Here is a 20,351-nt window from a genome sequence, read left to right as displayed (position 1 = left end):
CAATTTATCAGTGGGACCATCACTGATGGGTAGCAGTCAGAAAAGCACGCTCTTTTGGTTGTTCTGTTTTCCAAATTAGTACGTAATTACAATCAAAATTATTTCCTAATTGTAAAGTGAATGAACCTGGAGGAAATTCGCTGGCATGTTTGAAAGTTAGCGGTAGCACTTAAATTTTATTGGCTCGCCCAACGACCGACCAGGGCAAACTCGATTTTATTTAGCGATTATGTTGAGAAATACGTTCCTTAAGATCGTATTGCCAGGGTGTTTCAAGTCGGGGGACGAAGGCGCTAATAAAGAAAATTTTCAGTTGAAAACTTTTAACAAGTTCTAATTTATTAACGGCGCGCCGTGCCGCAAGCGGCCTGCGGCCAACCACGTTATCCGTATGGAGTTACCTACCATCCATCGCTAAGACATCGGCAACTTGGCAAACTTAAATTGCGAATTCCCGTCTCGACACCGACAACAAACGGTTTTCAGTTTTAATTGATTCTACTTGTATAATTTCATAAAACAACGTCTTGACTAATCGGAAATGATTTCTCGTAAATACTGGGCCGTGTAATAAAACCGTTGCATTTTTGGTGGTCTAAAATGACCAATATTATATTCAATTGGACAATCGTCAAAGAGAATCAACAGACAAAATTGTCGTTGAGCTTTTTAAAAAATCACAATTATTACAGTGTAATTGATCTCTTACTTGAGATATCTGATATAGGCTGACTCAAGCTTGACTATCAATCATTTCTATGGTTTGTACAATACATGTGTAAATAAAATAGGTTTTACAAAAACTCACCTATTCACTGTTACGCAAGCCTTTGGATTTCAGCATCTGCAAGGAAAAGAAAGAAATGTTAAAACGTCTCTTGTTGGTAAATAAGTTTATTTTACCAAATCGAGAACAAACTGTAAAGATAAAAGGAAATAAATCTGATATTTTAGTAGCATACGTATATCTTGAGGTTCCGCAAGGGTCTCATGTAGGTCCCCTGTTATTCGTAATTTTCATAAATGATATAAGACTGCAGAATTAAAAATATCTGCTGATGATATGAAAAACTATACTCTCTATGATCAAGTTCAGTTACAAAAGGATTTCTATCTTGATGGATACAATTCACTCCTCATGAAAGTTAGCAACTATTAAATATGTAGACCAAGTAACTTTTCCTTTAGCACTACACTTTTGAATAAATAAACCGATCAATAAGTTGCTGCCATCCCCGAAAACAAAACGAATTAAGTACAAACTTGTACATAATTAAACTAATTTAGATAAACAAAACTTGCGAAACTGTTTGACATTAATTATCAGTCCTGTTTGTAATCCTTCATCGCATTATTTCATCGACAACGGGTTTAAGTTGTTCCGAATAAAGTTTTCAACAAAACAACACCTCCCTGACACACCCCCTCAACCTCCGTATCTTCAACTCTCAAGAACCACAACAAATATTGTTCCGCACTTTCTCCCTCTCTATCTTTTGTTCTTCAGTCTCTGACGTAGTGACACTTTTGGAAAACTTCTGTTTGTTTAATGAATCGTATCCAAGATACAATCTCTGTCTCAAAAAGTGCCAATTCCAAAGGATAATTAAGACTCTAACTAATCGTAAACTAAGTTTCCTGATGAGATTATTCATTTATCTATCTATTGTGCATACCACGATTAGGAGTGTGAAGTGTAAATATGTCTTGTAGTATGTCTTTATAGACTTATTGGTATCGACACCATTTTCTTTAAAAGTCATAACAAGCTCGCATGTCCTATGACAGAAAGTTTCAGCATTTAAAACAGTTATTGTAAATTAAATAAGAAAATCCGTGGAAATTAAAATTAATTTGCTAAAGACATTTATTTAGATAATTTCTTAATATATTACATTATGTCATTACATAGCTAGAGCTTTATGAAAGTGGTAGGCGGCAGGTATTTATTTAATGTCAGAAAGCATATTAAAAAGTCCATTACGGTACGGAAACTGACACATCAAAGCAGAAAAATAGGAAGAGTAGATAAAGGCAACATTTCGTTTTTGTTTTTGGTGGCTGGGGACCATTATCGTTATTAATTTATGGACGCCACATCTAATTCGCTTCCTCTGCTTTCCGTGGTTTCCATTTCCTTAATGTGAAACAACCACAACTGTTTCCTATCTTAAGTTTGCTTCGCGAACCATCCATTTAATAGGACCAACAGAGACAGTACTCACCTAAATTCAGAGACATGAATACAATTTAAATTGTTCTCTGATGTCTTTTATTTATACCGTCTCGTTCCTCCATCAAATGTAAGAAACGGTAAACGTAATTTCAGTTAAACATTACACTCTCAGACCGTTTCTAAATGGATAATAAGTTTGTGAAATGATATCAAGCATTCAGCAAAGTAACAACGCGTCATTTTTTCATTTTTTTCGATCTTACGTCACTGACCGATCTCAAAATGTTTTTATCTATAATACTCAAGACAATCCAACATTATCGGCATGCATCTATTATGATAATTCATTTAGTTTTACGATATGTTCACGAAAAATTTCTGGCGCATCCATTGCTCAAGTTATGATAATTCATTCAGCCTACTGGGATGTTCACAACAGAGTAGCGTCGAATGCAAGAATAGTATCTCCTTTGGTGCATCAGCCGCGTACAATTTGTAAAACGAATTGGTTTTAGATTTCAAGACTTCTCTAGAAAAACTGCTGACGCATCTATCCCTCCAATTCTCCGTCAATAGTTATGCTAGTTATGCGTCAACCTTGTGCATCAAGTGCACCAAAAGGCACCAGAGTAGCGTTGGACGCAAGAAAGGTATATCATTCAGTGCATCAGCCGCGTATAATATTTGGTAATACTGGTTTAGATTTCTAGACTTATCTAGAAAGACTGCTGACGCATCTATCCCTCCAACTCTTCGTCAATAGTTATGCTAGTTATGCGTTAACATTGTGCATCAAGTGCACCAAAAGGTACCAGAGTGGCGTTGGACACAAGAAAGGTATCTCATTCAGTGCATCAGCCGCGAATAATATTTGGCAATATTGGTTTAGATTTCTAGACTTATCTAGAAAGACTGCTGACGCATCTATCCCTCCAACTCTTCGTCAATAGTTATGCTAGTTATGCGTTAACATTGTGCATCAAGTGCACCAAAAGGCACCAGAGTGGCGTTTGACGCAAGAAAGGTATCTCATTCAGTGCATCAGCCGCGTATAATATTCGGTAATACTGGTTTAGATTTCTAGACTTATCTAGAAAGACTGTTGACGCATCTATCCCTCCAATCAAGTGCACCAAAAGGCACCAGAGTGGCGTTGGACTCAAGAAAGGCATCTCGTTCAGTGCATCAGCCGCGTATAATATTTGGCAATATTAGTTTGGATTTCTAGACTTATCTAGAAAGAGTGTTGACGCATCTATCCCTCCAATTCTCCGTCAATAGTTACGTTAATTGTGCGTCAACCTTGTGCATCAAGTGCACCAAAAGGCACCAGAGTGGCGTTTGACGCAAGAAAGGTATATCATTCAGTGCATCAGCCGCGTATAATATTTGGTAATACTGGTTTAGATTTCTAGACTTATCTAGAAAGACTGCTGACGCATCTATCCCTCCAACTCTTCGTCAATAGTTATGCTAGTTATGCGTTAACATTGTGCATCAAGTGCACCAAAAGGTACCAGAGTAGCGTTGGACACAAGAAAGGTATCTCATTCAGTGCATCAGCCGCGAATAATATTTGGCAATATTGGTTTAGATTTCTAGACTTATCTAGAAAGACTGTTGACGTATCTATCCCTCCAATTCTCCGTCAATATTTATGATAGTTATGCGTTAACCTTGTGCATCAAGTGCACCAAAAGGCACCAGAGTGGCGTTTGACGCAAGAAAGGTATCTCATTCAGTGCATCAGCCGCGTATAATATTTGGCAATATTGGTTTAGATTTCTAGACTTATCTAGAAAGACTGTTGACGCATCTATCCCTCCAATTCATCGTCAATCCCATGCATCAGACGCATCAAAAAAGCCGCTTCAATTCAATCTTCATTATAGTTAAACCCTGAGGTCGAGGCAGTGTGTCAACTGCATGCATCAGTCGCATACGGTCGCCGTTGACGAAAGATAAGTGGTGTGTCAACCATGTGCGATCTGCGATAAATCATATAATTTTCTGGTATACTCTTGAAAGAGTTCTGAAGGATCTATTTTGCTAGTTAACCTTAACGTTGTGCATCAAGTACACCAAAAGACAGCAGCGTAGAGTCGGACGCAAGAGAAGTGTCTCATTCAGTACACCTACCGCGTATAATATTTGGCAAAATTAGTTTAGATTTCTAGACTTTTTGCGAAATACTTGTGACGCATCCATCTCTCCAATTCTGCGTCAATCTCATGCATCAGACGCCCAAAAAAGCAGCTTCAATTTGGTCTTCATTATAGTAGGGCGCTGAGGTCGAGGTAATGTGTCAACCGCATGCATCAGTCGCATACGATCGACACCGGCGAATGATAAGGGATGTGTCATCCATGTACGATCATCTGCGATCATTCAATCAATTTTCTGACCCATGCATTGCTCTGGTTCTGCGCCAACCTGCAGTGCCTTCAGAAAATAAACCAACAAGATCGATTGAACTCCGTACAGTTTATAATTTTGAACTCTGGCAACGAAACCATCGTGGACCTCTTATAAACTTTTACGAACTCTCCCTTATGCATAAGTAGTATCATTGAAATAAGTTTCGCTGACGTCACACTGCATTCAGGCGTGTAATATGTACGAGGTATATCTTAGTTTTGGATAGTCAGTGGATGTTGAATATAGCCGTCGGCCACGTCTATACTGCAGAACGTAGACACACACGCATACAGAGAAGGAGGAAGCGAGAAAGGGAGATGAATGTATTATCTGCAGCTCAACTTAATTAACCCGTGCGGTTGAACTGGTCCCGATGCCACCGACGGCGCCGACACCAGCACCACACCGCCGTATCTCAGACGCCTTTCCTATTTCTAGGATGAAAGGCGAGTTCCTGACGCTGGCGGCAGTTATATGTATACTGAGAGCCGAGGGCCGAGAGAAGGCTAAGAGCCACCCCTGTGTCAGCGAATTTCAAAGGTGGTCGAGCTCCACTGGTCCAACAATATAATAATATTCGAAACAAGCTCCGGGCTCTCTATCTTTGCACGATATATCCACGATAAATTATCAAGTGTGTGCACCTAGGCGGATAAATTGTTGAGGACGTGTCCGGCACAATGCAACGTTGACGGCGGACGAGGAGAGGGCTGACGTCTAAATTTAGTAACAGGAAATCCCTATTACAAACTATTATTATATTTTAGCATACTTGTTGGATTCTAAATTCTAGCTCAAGGAAGACATAAAGCATGTTGTAAAATTGCGACAACAACGGAGCGGCATGGCCTAGAGGTTTAGACCATTGCTTAGCATTCGGGAGGACGCCGGTTCGATTTCGGGTCCGTCTTCCTTGGTCCAAGTTTTTCTATGGTTTCCTTGGATCACTTAGGTAAATGCTGGGGCAGTAATATTCCATAGATAATCTATCATTCTTTTCTGTCTTCATTTCGTCCGTCTCATCTTCCTCACACGAACCACCACCCTCCCTGAAAAGGGCCTTCCGCCGTGCCTTCCGGCGTAGTCCAGAGGGACTGCCCGCCTACCAGAATTACTGGCTGGTGGGAATGAAACACCTAAAACTTTTTTTTACTTACACCTGGGCAAGCCCCATTACCCATCTATTGCTGTCGTCTGTGATTTCGTGAACTCCAGAAGCACAGGAGCACCTTCTAACCAGGGAGTAACAACTGAAGGGAGTCTTATGGAGAAAAGTAACCACAGAAGAAGTAAAACATCTGGGGCAAGTGACGTAGCTACAAAAGATTGTAACTTTCTCACCCGAACCACCACTCACCCATTCCCATGATTCCTGAAAGGAGACTGAAGAGGGCCTTCCGCCCTACCTTCCGTCGTTGTCCGTAGGGACTGCCCGCCCACCAGCATTACTGGCTGGTGAGAATAAAACACCCAAAAGTTTTTTTACTTACACCTGGGCAGGCCCCATTACCCATCTACTGCTGTCGTTTGCGATTTCGTAAAGTCCAGCGGCACAGGAGCACCTTCTAATCAGGAAGCAACAAGCGAAGGGAGTCTTAGGGAGCGAAGTACCCACAGAAGAAGTGGAACATCTGGAGCAAGTGGCGAAGCTCTAAATGATGGCATCTTTCTCACCAGATCCACCAGCCACCCATTCCCACGATTCCTGAAAAGCGGCTGAAGAGGGCTTTCCGCCCTACCTTCCAGCATAGTCCGAAGGATTTGCCCGTCCACCAGCCTTAGTGGCTGGTGGGAGTAAAACACCCAACACAAACAAAACTTGTGACAATGGCATATAATGCATCAGACGCATGTATGTAATTAACACACTATGCCTATCACATTCATGCGCTGACGCATCAACTGTGTACTGAAGCATCCACTGTCACATGCGTCAGATGCATTAAAAAAACACAATGCTCTTGGGGCATTAGTTTGACGCATTAAAGAAAATCCCTTTTAAATTTGTCATAACGACCATCTCAAGATTTCCATGGTAGAGTCTTTCGTCGTACAAATCGTCTCAGGATTTAGAGTAAGTTGTACGTTGTTTTAAGGGATGTTTGGAAAAGGTTTGGCTTCTGTCATAGATGTACTATATTTGATAGAAATTTAGAATATTCCTTTACATCGAGAACAGTGGCGTTCATTACTCAATAGGATCTGAAGGTAGTAGTGTAGTGTAAATGTGAAGTAGGAGATATTTATCTGAAAAAATAAGAAGCCTATTTAACATGAAGTTGCCGATGATGTAATAATAATTAGGTACGGCAATTTATTTTAACAAGCATTGGGTTGAATACATCTTTAGTAGCTACGTATAATATAATAATAGGTTGTAATCTGTCATTTAATCGCACGATGGCGTTCGTCAAGAGCAAAACAGAAAGTTCGCTAGTCGTTCGGCGCCTTCGTTTCTCGAAGGGTATAATTAATGATGACAGTGGCGCGCGGGGGCAACGAAATAATAAAGTTAAGTGCTTGCTAAAAGAACGTGGAAAATCTTAACAGCAAGACGTCCTCGTTAATAATGTATAAAGACGTTTGCCGAAAAAAAGAACAATGTTTGCAAACTCAGTCGCCGGAGCGACCGCCGCTTCTGTTAATGAATTTTTTCTTGGCGTGAAAGGAAGAGAAGTGGAAGACGAAAAAAGGAAGCTATTCCGTAATTATAACTTCTTGATATACATTACACAGCTGAACTAACTCTCAAGAATCTTTAGAGCATAATTCATCGCACATTTCTTATTCCTTTGAGAAGCCAACGGTTTTAGGAAAAGTAAAGAAGAAAAATCACTCGGATGTAAACTTGCCCTTCGAAATGGTCCATCCGAGATTATTGCATCTTCGACTTCCACCAGGAGGCTTCAAAGTTTACAAAACTTTTTATATGATATCGTTTGCAAGCAGGTAGCACATCAATAACAATCAACGACACAACCATATGCGATAGCAAAAAAGTTGTCAGCGATGGGCAATAAATTGAGCATAAAAGCCACAATCTATGGGCAATAAAATTTGTAAAAAGATAATTAAAAGTTCCATTTTAACTGGTTCTCGCATCAGCTGTAGAATGCGACGATCGATTGCCCATTCAGCAAATAATAAAGCAATTCTACATGGGGCAATAAGACACGAATTATTTATCGAAAAACCATCGTTTATTGGTTAAATTATTGACGATGGTACAATTACAAACAAATACATAAACGATGCCACACTAATTTGAGGAAAAATCTTTACAAATGGCGTTTACTACCGTGTCTACAATTGTTTATGAGGACCAACAAGTTCGAAAAATGGAAATACAGTGAGATGATAAAAAGTTGACCAACTTTTTTATCGACATTTTGATGGGAGTGAAGCAAGAAACGAAATATGAATAAAATATTGAATAATCTTCTGTTGAACTGTCTAGAAACTTTTTAATATTTATTCCCGATCGGCCTCTTTTAACACACATCGAATGGAGAATTTCAAAACATCCGACAACGTCTCTATCTACGTACGTATATTCGCAGTCAAAAAAACAAAATACTTTACTTCTACTACGTACGTAATAAAACAAAAAAAAAAAGGACGATGATAATAAATTATATTTCAAAATACAAAGTACCTACCTACTTCACTGTCGTTTTTCCCCGATCGTAAAGTTTAGGCGGTACTAACTCAAATTTAGTTGTTTACTTTTAAGAACAGTATAACTCTTGATTTTGTTCGTTTTAATGGTGTCGTAAAGGGTTATTCGAAAATAACAGTAGGGACTATTATTTTTCCGAAAGCTGCTTATTCATATATTGTATAAGGATAGGTAGGTGTATAGGTAAACAATACGTGACGATGCGTGGAAATGGAAGATTTGAGCATCATCATATTTTAGCGATCGTCTTCATGTTGTGTGACCTTCCGAAACTCATGCATAACAACAGAAAATGCCGCAGAGGGATTCAGCACCAGATACATATTATAAATTCGTAGTAGAAAAATTAAATTAATTTAATCAAAGTCTTAATCCTGAAATCAAAAACAATTATTATTAAAGGAGTATGTTTGTATACTGAACTCTCCAAAACATATTGATTGAGACGGCGATATCTCCATTCGGAAAAAATTTAGTATGTAAAGTAGAAGAAAAATAAAAAGAAGACGAAAGAGGAGAAGAAGGTTTGAAATTTTAGCACGACGATGAGGTGTTCTTCACGGTACGGGGTGACGTTTAAAATTATCGAACGACCAAGCGGGGCGGTGGGATGCCGCGAGGGCATGCATCACCACACCGCACAAGAGTCCCGAGTCTTTTTCACGACTGGGACCATCAATCATCCTGTCGGGTACGATCCGTCCCTCAAGAGATGTGCGCGGCAATCTTTCAAGTAGGATTGAACACAACCCCGATGGATGTCGTTTGCATATGTCCAATATGCATTCGCGTACAAGAAGACTATTGACATTCTCCCATTCTATTTCTGTCTTAAATTTGTCTTTCAGAAAGGACTATTATATATCGTAAAGATTATCACTTAATCGAGAGGTAATAAAACTGTTTTAATTGAAGCTATTTGTGAAAGTTCACGATTTTCAAATGTATCAATACATTCCAAGATTAGGAGAGAGTGAACTTTGACTGTAGGCCCCCTTTAAGCTTTGAATTTGCTTGAATGACTGCATTAAACTATAGGAAGTGTTTGGCCCAAAATTTCGTGCATGCTTCATAAATTAATTTAAATGAATTCTACCCGTTTTTCCGTTCGTTACCTCTATTCCAGTGCAGGATGAGAATGTTTGCATTTAATTTACTCAAACAATAACTAGCTGGCGTAGAGAGGAAGATTCGTTTTTGTATGCCTGCTCGCCAAAAACGTCGAAAATTACCTCATAATTCTTCTATTATTTCCAGACATTTTTTTATCATCATCAGTAGCAGTACATCACCAAAAAGGAAACAAAGGCAAACCGGGGGTCGATCGGTCCGCCGCCTGGCACACGTTTACCCCACCGCCGACCGACCAACCACCCCCATGAATGGAAGAAACTTCGGCCGACCAAACTTTAACGCTCTTTCTTATTAACAACGAAATTTCCAACAACGTCCACGAAAAGCTCATTAAAAGTGAACAAAAAACAAATTCGATGGAACTAACGGATTATTTTTGTATATTATCAAACACCGACTTATTTTCTAATATGTGAAATCTTGAAGATCTGATTCATTACACCACGATGTCACTATTTAAATTCCTAGAATTGAGAAATGCAAATACATTTTATGTATAGAGCAAGCTTTTACTCGCAGCATCGCTCGCGTTGATGTCCTAAATACGTTTCAAAGATAATCCTGACCAGGGTCATCAGGATAATTGTAATTTTTTATATTAAACATACATTTTGCGTAGAATGACAATAAATACTGTTCTTCTTTATAGAGGTGGAAAGAATTTTTTCAATCTCTCGGGAACAGTATTTTTTTCAGGTTAAAAGGTACCTACCCTATGTTCTTTCGTGAACCCCTAACAATGCCCATAATAACTTTGCATTTATGTAAATACAACAAATTATTCACGTAACATTAAACGTAATATAAACGAATCGTCACGTATTTTAATCCACCCCCCGATGAAAGAATAATAATTTCGGATTGAGGAGGTGCACTTGGTACTCGTGCAATTTTCGATAGAAGTAGCATTTCTCTTGGCGGCATACACCTGGGTGACTGCTGGATTGGTGCCAAATTCCGTTCGCATAAAGGAGCCAAGTTTGGAATGGGAATTTTCGGGGGAGATGGGAGGTAGTTCGTTGCCCTAAACCGCGTCAAATTGTTCGCGTTTGCCGCAACCAACCCCACCGCCCTGATCTATAGTACACGCTCGCGACCAAAAATAATGTTTGTCAAAAAGAAGATTACTTCATTCTCATTTCCTCGTTCTTCCTTTCGAAATCCGCACGGAAAATTACACGTCATTGCTGTAGAGCATGTAAAACATTCCTGTCTAGTGGCTAAGAAAGCAAGAATACCCCACAATTAATTACGTATAAATATTTAAAATACTTCATACAGTATTCAAAATGTATAAACATTATACCTTACTTATTGTAGCTTTCCTTAAACTGAAAGAACGAAATAAATGATTTACACTACAACATTCTCGAACATTCTGGATAATTCTCCTCCATTCAGACAAAACATTTCAAAATAGGAAACGTTCCAATTAAGAAGTCACAGCAGCTATTCAGAAGCGTATTCATCTCCAGAGCTTTGCATCCGTTATTGATCAGTAAGGGTAAATGTACAAAGAAAATTCCTTTCTAAATTTAATGACAACGGTCATCTACCTAAAAATTTTCCCGAGCTTTTTTTTAACGCTACGAATAAGCAATTGGTTTTAATTAAAAAGCACCAGTTTAAAAGATGGTCTTTTCGATCCGGGACGAAAATGTCAACCGGATGTTTTTAGTAATATCATTATTGCCGAGCTCGGCGCCTCCGGCCGCGTTCGCTCTTGTTTGCCTTTCGTCCTTTGACGTATTAAAAAGTTTTCGCCAGGGAAACTGTCAAAGGAAACAGCCGCGTCTCCTTCCTCCCTGTCTATTCCTATCTCTATCTGTCACCACCCTCGTTTTTAAACGGGTCGCATCTATTTTTTCTACTGCTGCGGCAGACAGAATAAAGAAAAGCACAGCACAACACACAACATCATCTGTTATTAACCTTTACGAATCTATAAAATATTACCAAGTTTCCAACGATTAATAAGAAGCACGCACCAAGGACGTCCTTTGCGATTTTTTCGATTGTTTACTTTATTATATAAATTGGATGAAGAAAAAGGCAATACCAACAATGATCAAATCGAGATCCTGTTCCTCAAAGGTCCTTCTTAGAAAGAATTGCCTTGTTTGCTTTGCTTTCTGGAAAAATAGTAACATGCAAACAATATTAAATTATAAAGAACATTTTATTTGTAGTCAGTTACCGAAAGTACCACATGTGGATCATAATTTCGAACTTATTATTTCTCAACCAAAAGTTGTTATTAGCCATCCATCAAACAGAATAAGTTATTTGATACAAACAAGTTGACTAACGTCAAGGAACAGACAGAATATCGGCATCTATAGGTATTTACTGCTAAAAGTAATACTTAATGTTTCATATTCATACTACGCTTTGCAGTAAATCGTGATTTTGAGGCTACTACTTCTCATCGGCGCAATAAAGGTAGTGTCGATCAATCATCGATCAAATCAAAGTTGCTAGACATATTAGAGTTCACTAATGTCAAGGAACAGACAGAATATCGGCATCTATAGGTATTTACTGCTATAAGTAGTATTTAATGTTTCATATTCATACTACGCTTTGCAGTAAATCGTGATTTTGAGGCTACTACTTCTCATCGGCGCAATAAAGGTAGTGTCGATCAATCATCGATCAAATCAAAGTTGCTAGACATATTAAAGTTTACTAATGTCAAGGGACAGACAGAATATCGGCATCTATAGGTATTTACTGCTATAAGTAGTATTTAATGTTTCATATTCATACTACACTTTGCAGTAAATCGTGATTTTGAAGCTACTACTTCTCATCGGCGCAATAAAGGTAGTGTCGATCAATCATCGATCAAATCAATGTTTCTAGACATATTAAAGTTTACTAATGTCAAGGGACAGACAGAATATCGGCATCTATAGGTATTTACTGCTATAAGTAGTATTTAATGTTTCATATTCATACTACACTTTGCAGTAAATCGTGATTTTGAAGCTACTACTTCTCATCGGCGCAATAAAGGTAGTGTCGATCAATCATCGATCAAATCAATGTTTCTAGACATATTAAAGTTTACTAATGTCAAGGGACAGACAGAATATCGGCATCTATAGGTATTTACTGCTATAAGTAGTATTTAATGTTTCATATTCATACTACACTTTGCAGTAAATCGTGATTTTGAAGCTACTACTTCTCATCGGCGCAATAAAGGTAGTGTCGATCAATCATCGATCAAATCAATGTTTCTAGACATATTAAAGTTTACTAATGTCAAGGGACAGACAGAATATCGGCATCTATAGGTATTTACTGCTATAAGTAGTATTTAATGTTTCATATTCATACTACACTTTGCAGTAAATCGTGATTTTGAAGCTACTACTTCTCATCGGCGCAATAAAGGTAGTGTCGATCAATCATCGATCAAATCAATGTTTCTAGACATATTAAAGTTTACTAATGTCAAGGGACAGACAGAATATCGGCATCTATAGGTATTTACTGCTATAAGTAGTATTTAATGTTTCATATTCATACTACACTTTGCAGTAAATCGTGATTTTGAAGCTACTACTTCTCATCGGCGCAATAAAGGTAGTGTCGATCAATCATCGATCAAATCAATGTTTCTAGACATATTAAAGTTTACTAATGTCAAGGGACAGACAGAATATCGGCATCTATAGGTATTTACTGCTATAAGTAGTATTTAATGTTTCATATTCATACTACACTTTGCAGTAAATCGTGATTTTGAAGCTACTACTTCTCATCGGCGCAATAAAGGTAGTGTCGATCAATCATCGATCAAATCAATGTTTCTAGACATATTAAAGTTTACTAATGTCAAGGGACAGACAGAATATCGGCATCTATAGGTATTTACTGCTATAAGTAGTATTTAATGTTTCATATTCATACTACACTTTGCAGTAAATCGTGATTTTGAAGCTACTACTTCTCATCGGCGCAATAAAGGTAGTGTCGATCAATCATCGATCAAATCAATGTTTCTAGACATATTAAAGTTTACTAATGTCAAGGGACAGACAGAATATCGGCATCTATAGGTATTTACTGCTATAAGTAGTATTTAATGTTTCATATTCATACTACACTTTGCAGTAAATCGTGATTTTGAAGCTACTACTTCTCATCGGCGCAATAAAGGTAGTGTCGATCAATCATCGATCAAATCAATGTTTCTAGACATATTAAAGTTTACTAATGTCAAGGGACAGACAGAATATCGGCATCTATAGGTATTTACTGCTATAAGTAGTATTTAATGTTTCATATTCATACTACACTTTGCAGTAAATCGTGATTTTGAAGCTACTACTTCTCATCGGCGCAATAAAGGTAGTGTCGATCAATCATCGATCAAATCAATGTTTCTAGACATATTAAAGTTTACTAATGTCAAGGGACAGACAGAATATCGGCATCTATAGGTATTTACTGCTATAAGTAGTATTTAATGTTTCATATTCATACTACACTTTGCAGTAAATCGTGATTTTGAAGCTACTACTTCTCATCGGCGCAATAAAGGTAGTGTCGATCAATCATCGATCAAATCAATGTTTCTAGACATATTAAAGTTTACTAATGTCAAGGGACAGACAGAATATCGGCATCTATAGGTATTTACTGCTATAAGTAGTATTTAATGTTTCATATTCATACTACACTTTGCAGTAAATCGTGATTTTGAAGCTACTACTTCTCATCGGCGCAATAAAGGTAGTGTCGATCAATCATCGATCAAATCAATGTTTCTAGACATATTAAAGTTTACTAATGTCAAGGGACAGACAGAATATCGGCATCTATAGGTATTTACTGCTATAAGTAGTATTTAATGTTTCATATTCATACTACACTTTGCAGTAAATCGTGATTTTGAAGCTACTACTTCTCATCGGCGCAATAAAGGTAGTGTCGATCAATCATCGATCAAATCAATGTTTCTAGACATATTAAAGTTTACTAATGTCAAGGGACAGACAGAATATCGGCATCTATAGGTATTTACTGCTATAAGTAGTATTTAATGTTTCATATTCATACTACACTTTGCAGTAAATCGTGATTTTGAAGCTACTACTTCTCATCGGCGCAATAAAGGTAGTGTNAATTTACCCTTTTTCGACACCAATTTCAGATTCAAACCATGCATCAAATCCATACATTTATGGATAAGTTAACGTTTAACGTGTTCCGTTCGCTCGAATAAAATATAGGGATAGCGTTACGAAGTAGGCCACGAAAGGAAAGCGGCCCTCTTGATTACGTTTCCATAGTTTACGTGTTATCGTAGCCGTTGTCGCCCTCTGACTTCGTCCGACCGGAAATCACGTTAACTCGAGATCCGGGAAAACGTTTCCGGAAATTTTCAGAAAACATACGTAAACAAGTCCTAAGACGACAACTTATTACGTAGATTCTATACATACATATATGTATTAGAAGTGGAAGACTCAACGATAATTGCACAATAACATTATATTTACAGGAACCGGACGAGAGGGAGAAGACGTATAGTATAATGTAATAAAAAGTGTTAATGGGAATATTTTTCAAGGGTTACAGCACGTCGTAAGAATAAAAAATCATCATCATCCATTGAAAAATACGATGTGGTGTAGGGAAATTCGAAATTCATCTTTAGTAGAGACTGGGTCCCAGTCGCTGCCGAGACTTCGAGATATAATCTACGTTCACGTTGTCAACGCAGCACTACCACTGAGGATGTCAGTCGCAGTAGCTGACAAAACGTCTGGACACAATAGTTCACTTAGATCACGGCCCTATAACCCGAATCTTCATTCTACTATGGGTTCCGGCCGTGAAAGCCTTTGTTCTTAAATTCATCCTTTCTTATAACTAATAAAATAACACAAGATCAATAAATCCATTTTAAATCTCTTACTTCACCTTGTCCACATGTGAGCTGTGGAACCGGTCGTTCCGCACTCTTTTAATTTTATATTTGTACACGTACCTACCTGTTAGCACTACTTCACAAAAAAAAATGATCCGCTTTAGTTAACAGCCACGATATAATTCTATAAAAGCGTTGTAGCAGCAGTAGTAGTGAGAATGGTTTCAACAGTAAAGCAATCGTATTAAAAACTATTGAGAGCATAGACCAAAAGTCGATTTAGAGACATGGTTCACCACATTTATAAAAAAACAATTTCAGTTCGATTCAACGAAACGGACGCGCGAAAGCGTGAGAACGAAGCACCGGCAAAAATATAATTCGAAATCGACAAAATACAAAACATTTGTTATTTTCTATATAGGTACATATACCGGGTGTTTCGTCTTTGATTTTTTTGTTAAATAAATGTGATTTCACAATAACTGCAGGCTAGAAAGTTTAAATAATATTGCTATTGTCGAAATATATTTATCGCCTTGTATCTTCGAAAGGAAACAACCCAAAGATTAACCTCTTCGATCTTATGTTTAATAAACACCCTGTATCTGTACCTGCACTCAGTTACCTCCGCAATCCGATACGAACAATTTCTTTTCTTAATTCCTACCACAAAGTATCGATTCACAAGTATTTTTCGTAATAGATAATAGAGACTTCCCAAACTTTTAAATTTTAACTTAAGATTCTTTAAGCGCACTATGCGTATTCGTAGTTACAAAATTGTTTTTTTTTACTTCGAATCAAATTTTAATTCAACACTCAGTTTATTTTAAAGTATCTAAGCGTTTAATACTTATTATTTAAATAAACCGGAAGTAAAAGACAGCAGACAGGAAGTTCTCTTTACGTCTTTATGGTCCCCAAAACTTCGCCAACACTATAAATCTCATGGCGCATGTAATACTGTGATTTATTAGTTACTGTCTTCTCTAGATTCTAAAACTCTTACAGAACACTGTCGCAAAACTTTCGACATTGTTTCTACATATAAATAATAATTTCAACAAGAACATCTGAATGAATAACGGCACCCTTGGGGTACCTGTAAGCACGTAAACTAAAATGCGTCTAACTAATGATAAAAACAACATCTCGCAAACTTTTAGTAAAAAGCACTAAAGTTACCTTTTTGTTTTCGTACTTACATTTTTTTAAATAGTATTTAAGAAGTATGCAGGTCATCATCACTCTTCATTATTAACGACGAAAGCTGATGGGAACAAGCGAGTGTAATGTACCTGATCGATTTTTTTTTGTTCTAATTAAAATCCGCTAATTGAGATTGAAAATGGCAGAATATGCATAACACCGATTTTAATATCGGCACTGATTAAAACTTGATTTAACGTCAAATGTAGTCACCCACGGAAATGAGTATTTAATGAAAGAGTCGCGCGGTGTTTTAAACGACAACGTAACTTGCATACATTCCGTGGTGTCCTCAGACTGTTGTTTGTCCTTCAGGATTCTGTCTAATTTGACGCCAAAGCATTTTGAGTTGTTGTTACGTTCCAGTTCTCAACATTGCCAGCTGACTTTCAGTTTCTTGTAGAGAGTATTGGAAAAAGTAAAAGAACAGAGACCAATATGGAAAAGGTGAGATTTTGAAGGGTTAGTCAGGAACGAGAACGTAGTAAATAGGGGTGGTGGTAGACCTAGATTAGGTTACTCTTGGCATATAGTTAGGGATGTGGGATATTGTCGTTTTAGTGAAATGAGAAAATTGGCTCAGATTAAAAAGCAATGGAACCTGCCTTCGTACTAAAGGTCTTCTGATGACGATGATTGTGATGATGATAATGACGTAATTTACCCTTTTTCGACACCAATTTCAGATTCAAACCATGCATCAAATCCATACATTTATGGATAAGTTAACGTTTAACGTGTTCCGTTCGCTCGAATAAAATATAGGGATAGCGTTACGAAGTAGGCCACGAAAGGAAAGCGGCCCTCTTGATTACGTTTCCATAGTTTACGTGTTATCGTAGCCGTTGTCGCCCTCTGACTTCGTCCGACCGGAAATCACGTTAACTCGAGATCCGGGAAAACGTTTCCGGAAATTTTCAGAAAACATACGTAAACAAGTCCTAAGACGACAACTTATTACGTAGATTCTATACATACATATATGTATTAGAAGTGGAAGACTCAACGATAATTGCACAATAACATTATATTTACAGGAACCGGACGAGAGGGAGAAGACGTATAGTATAATGTAATAAAAAGTGTTAATGGGAATATTTTTCAAGGGTTACAGCACGTCGTAAGAATAAAAAATCATCATCATCCATTGAAAAATACGATGTGGTGTAGGGAAATTCGAAATTCATCTTTAGTAGAGACTGGGTCCCAGTCGCTGCCGAGACTTCGAGATATAATCTACGTTCACGTTGTCAACGCAGCACTACCACTGAGGATGTCAGTCGCAGTAGCTGACAAAACGTCTGGACACAATAGTTCACTTAGATCACGGCCCTATAACCCGAATCTTCATTCTACTATGGGTTCCGGCCGTGAAAGCCTTTGTTCTTAAATTCATCCTTTCTTATAACTAATAAAATAACACAAGATCAATAAATCCATTTTAAATCTCTTACTTCACCTTGTCCACATGTGAGCTGTGGAACCGGTCGTTCCGCACTCTTTTAATTTTATATTTGTACACGTACCTACCTGTTAGCACTACTTCACAAAAAAAAATGATCCGCTTTAGTTAACAGCCACGATATAATTCTATAAAAGCGTTGTAGCAGCAGTAGTAGTGAGAATGGTTTCAACAGTAAAGCAATCGTATTAAAAACTATTGAGAGCATAGACCAAAAGTCGATTTAGAGACATGGTTCACCACATTTATAAAAAAACAATTTCAGTTCGATTCAACGAAACGGACGCGCGAAAGCGTGAGAACGAAGCACCGGCAAAAATATAATTCGAAATCGACAAAATACAAAACATTTGTTATTTTCTATATAGGTACATATACCGGGTGTTTCGTCTTTGATTTTTTTGTTAAATAAATGTGATTTCACAATAACTGCAGGCTAGAAAGTTTAAATAATATTGCTATTGTCGAAATATATTTATCGCCTTGTATCTTCGAAAGGAAACAACCCAAAGATTAACCTCTTCGATCTTATGTTTAATAAACACCCTGTATCTGTACCTGCACTCAGTTACCTCCGCAATCCGATACGAACAATTTCTTTTCTTAATTCCTACCACAAAGTATCGATTCACAAGTATTTTTCGTAATAGATAATAGAGACTTCCCAAACTTTTAAATTTTAACTTAAGATTCTTTAAGCGCACTATGCGTATTCGTAGTTACAAAATTGTTTTTTTTTACTTCGAATCAAATTTTAATTCAACACTCAGTTTATTTTAAAGTATCTAAGCGTTTAATACTTATTATTTAAATAAACCGGAAGTAAAAGACAGCAGACAGGAAGTTCTCTTTACGTCTTTATGGTCCCCAAAACTTCGCCAACACTATAAATCTCATGGCGCATGTAATACTGTGATTTATTAGTTACTGTCTTCTCTAGATTCTAAAACTCTTACAGAACACTGTCGCAAAACTTTCGACATTGTTTCTACATATAAATAATAATTTCAACAAGAACATCTGAATGAATAACGGCACCCTTGGGGTACCTGTAAGCACGTAAACTAAAATGCGTCTAACTAATGATAAAAACAACATCTCGCAAACTTTTAGTAAAAAGCACTAAAGTTACCTTTTTGTTTTCGTACTTACATTTTTTTAAATAGTATTTAAGAAGTATGCAGGTCATCATCACTCTTCATTATTAACGACGAAAGCTGATGGGAACAAGCGAGTGTAATGTACCTGATCGATTTTTTTTTGTTCTAATTAAAATCCGCTAATTGAGATTGAAAATGGCAGAATATGCATAACACCGATTTTAATATCGGCACTGATTAAAACTTGATTTAACGTCAAATGTAGTCACCCACGGAAATGAGTATTTAATGAAAGAGTCGCGCGGTGTTTTAAACGACAACGTAACTTGCATACATTCCGATAATTAATGTTACACGAACTGAATTAAATTTGAATTGTAATGAGCTTTAGTACGGTGGTAGTACCTATAATATGTATAAACGAAAGGACAAATTGGAATACATAGAAACGTTTGTTTTCTTCCAATTCATCTCTTTTGCATTATCCGAGCTCTCGAATAATGTAAATAAGTTAAACGATCACACAAATTCTAGTCACGTTTCAAAGCTTCTTCAGTAAAAAGAAAAGAAAACCAAACATGCAAATGAGTAACTCCAACATAATAAATGCTTTCGAGTGAAAAACAACAAACCTTTCTCTTATAATATAATACTCTTACAAATACTTACTTTAAATCTTGCCTTATTGTTCCTTTAATAATTAACTGTTTTTAAGTAATACGGCAATTAAAAAAGTCTTTTAAACATCCGACTTACTAAAATAACTTTTCAAACTTTCAAATTTAAATAAGTACATTTAGTATTGTGGCGCTATCTCACGAAACAAGCCTCAACCTATTTCTAATCAATGGTCCAACAGCTAGCTAGCTGTAGCTCTGACGAGTAGCTACTCGTTGTAGTTTCAATTAATCCCGTAGAGGACGTATTAGTACAGTACTTTTTTTAAATAAATAAGGCCCAAATTTAATTAATATTATATTTCAAAAATATTATGAGTGCTGTCAGCACAGGAAAAATTAGTATTACGTAAATGAAAATTAATATCAGCAATTTCTTATGCTAAGTGTACGATGTGTTGCATAACTATTTACTAACAATTCCTTTAAATTTTAACCATTGATTACTATATGTCTATTAAAAAGACATAATGGCCGACATCAGTAACAATGCGACAACAATTGAAAAAGAATGATGGCCGACAACTGCAACAATTAGAAAAGAATGATGGCCGACACTACGTCATAGTGGAGCAATAAAAATGGCCGGGGGCAGGCGGAAGAACT

The 20,351-nt window shown here is 37.1% G+C and overlaps 1 protein-coding gene across 3 annotated transcripts in view; it reads right to left on the bottom strand.

Annotated features, from left to right (window-relative positions):
- LOC108736059 overlaps nt 1-20,351 on the bottom strand; it is a 174,944-nt gene that overhangs the window by 147,271 nt on the left and 7,322 nt on the right. For all 3 annotated transcript variants that reach the window (XM_025980759.1, XM_025980757.1, XM_018468337.1), the window contains exon 2: nt 809-844. The gene's annotated coding sequence lies outside the window, so the exon portion shown is untranslated. The remainder of the gene's footprint in view (nt 1-808; nt 845-20,351) is intronic.

Source organism: Agrilus planipennis, unplaced genomic scaffold (genome assembly GCF_000699045.2).
Source record: "Agrilus planipennis isolate EAB-ADULT unplaced genomic scaffold, Apla_2.0 scaffold8, whole genome shotgun sequence".
NCBI classification, from domain to species: domain Eukaryota; kingdom Metazoa; phylum Arthropoda; class Insecta; order Coleoptera; family Buprestidae; genus Agrilus; species Agrilus planipennis.
Note: the sequence above shows the minus strand (reverse complement) of the source record. Positions and strands in the feature narration are given on the sequence as shown.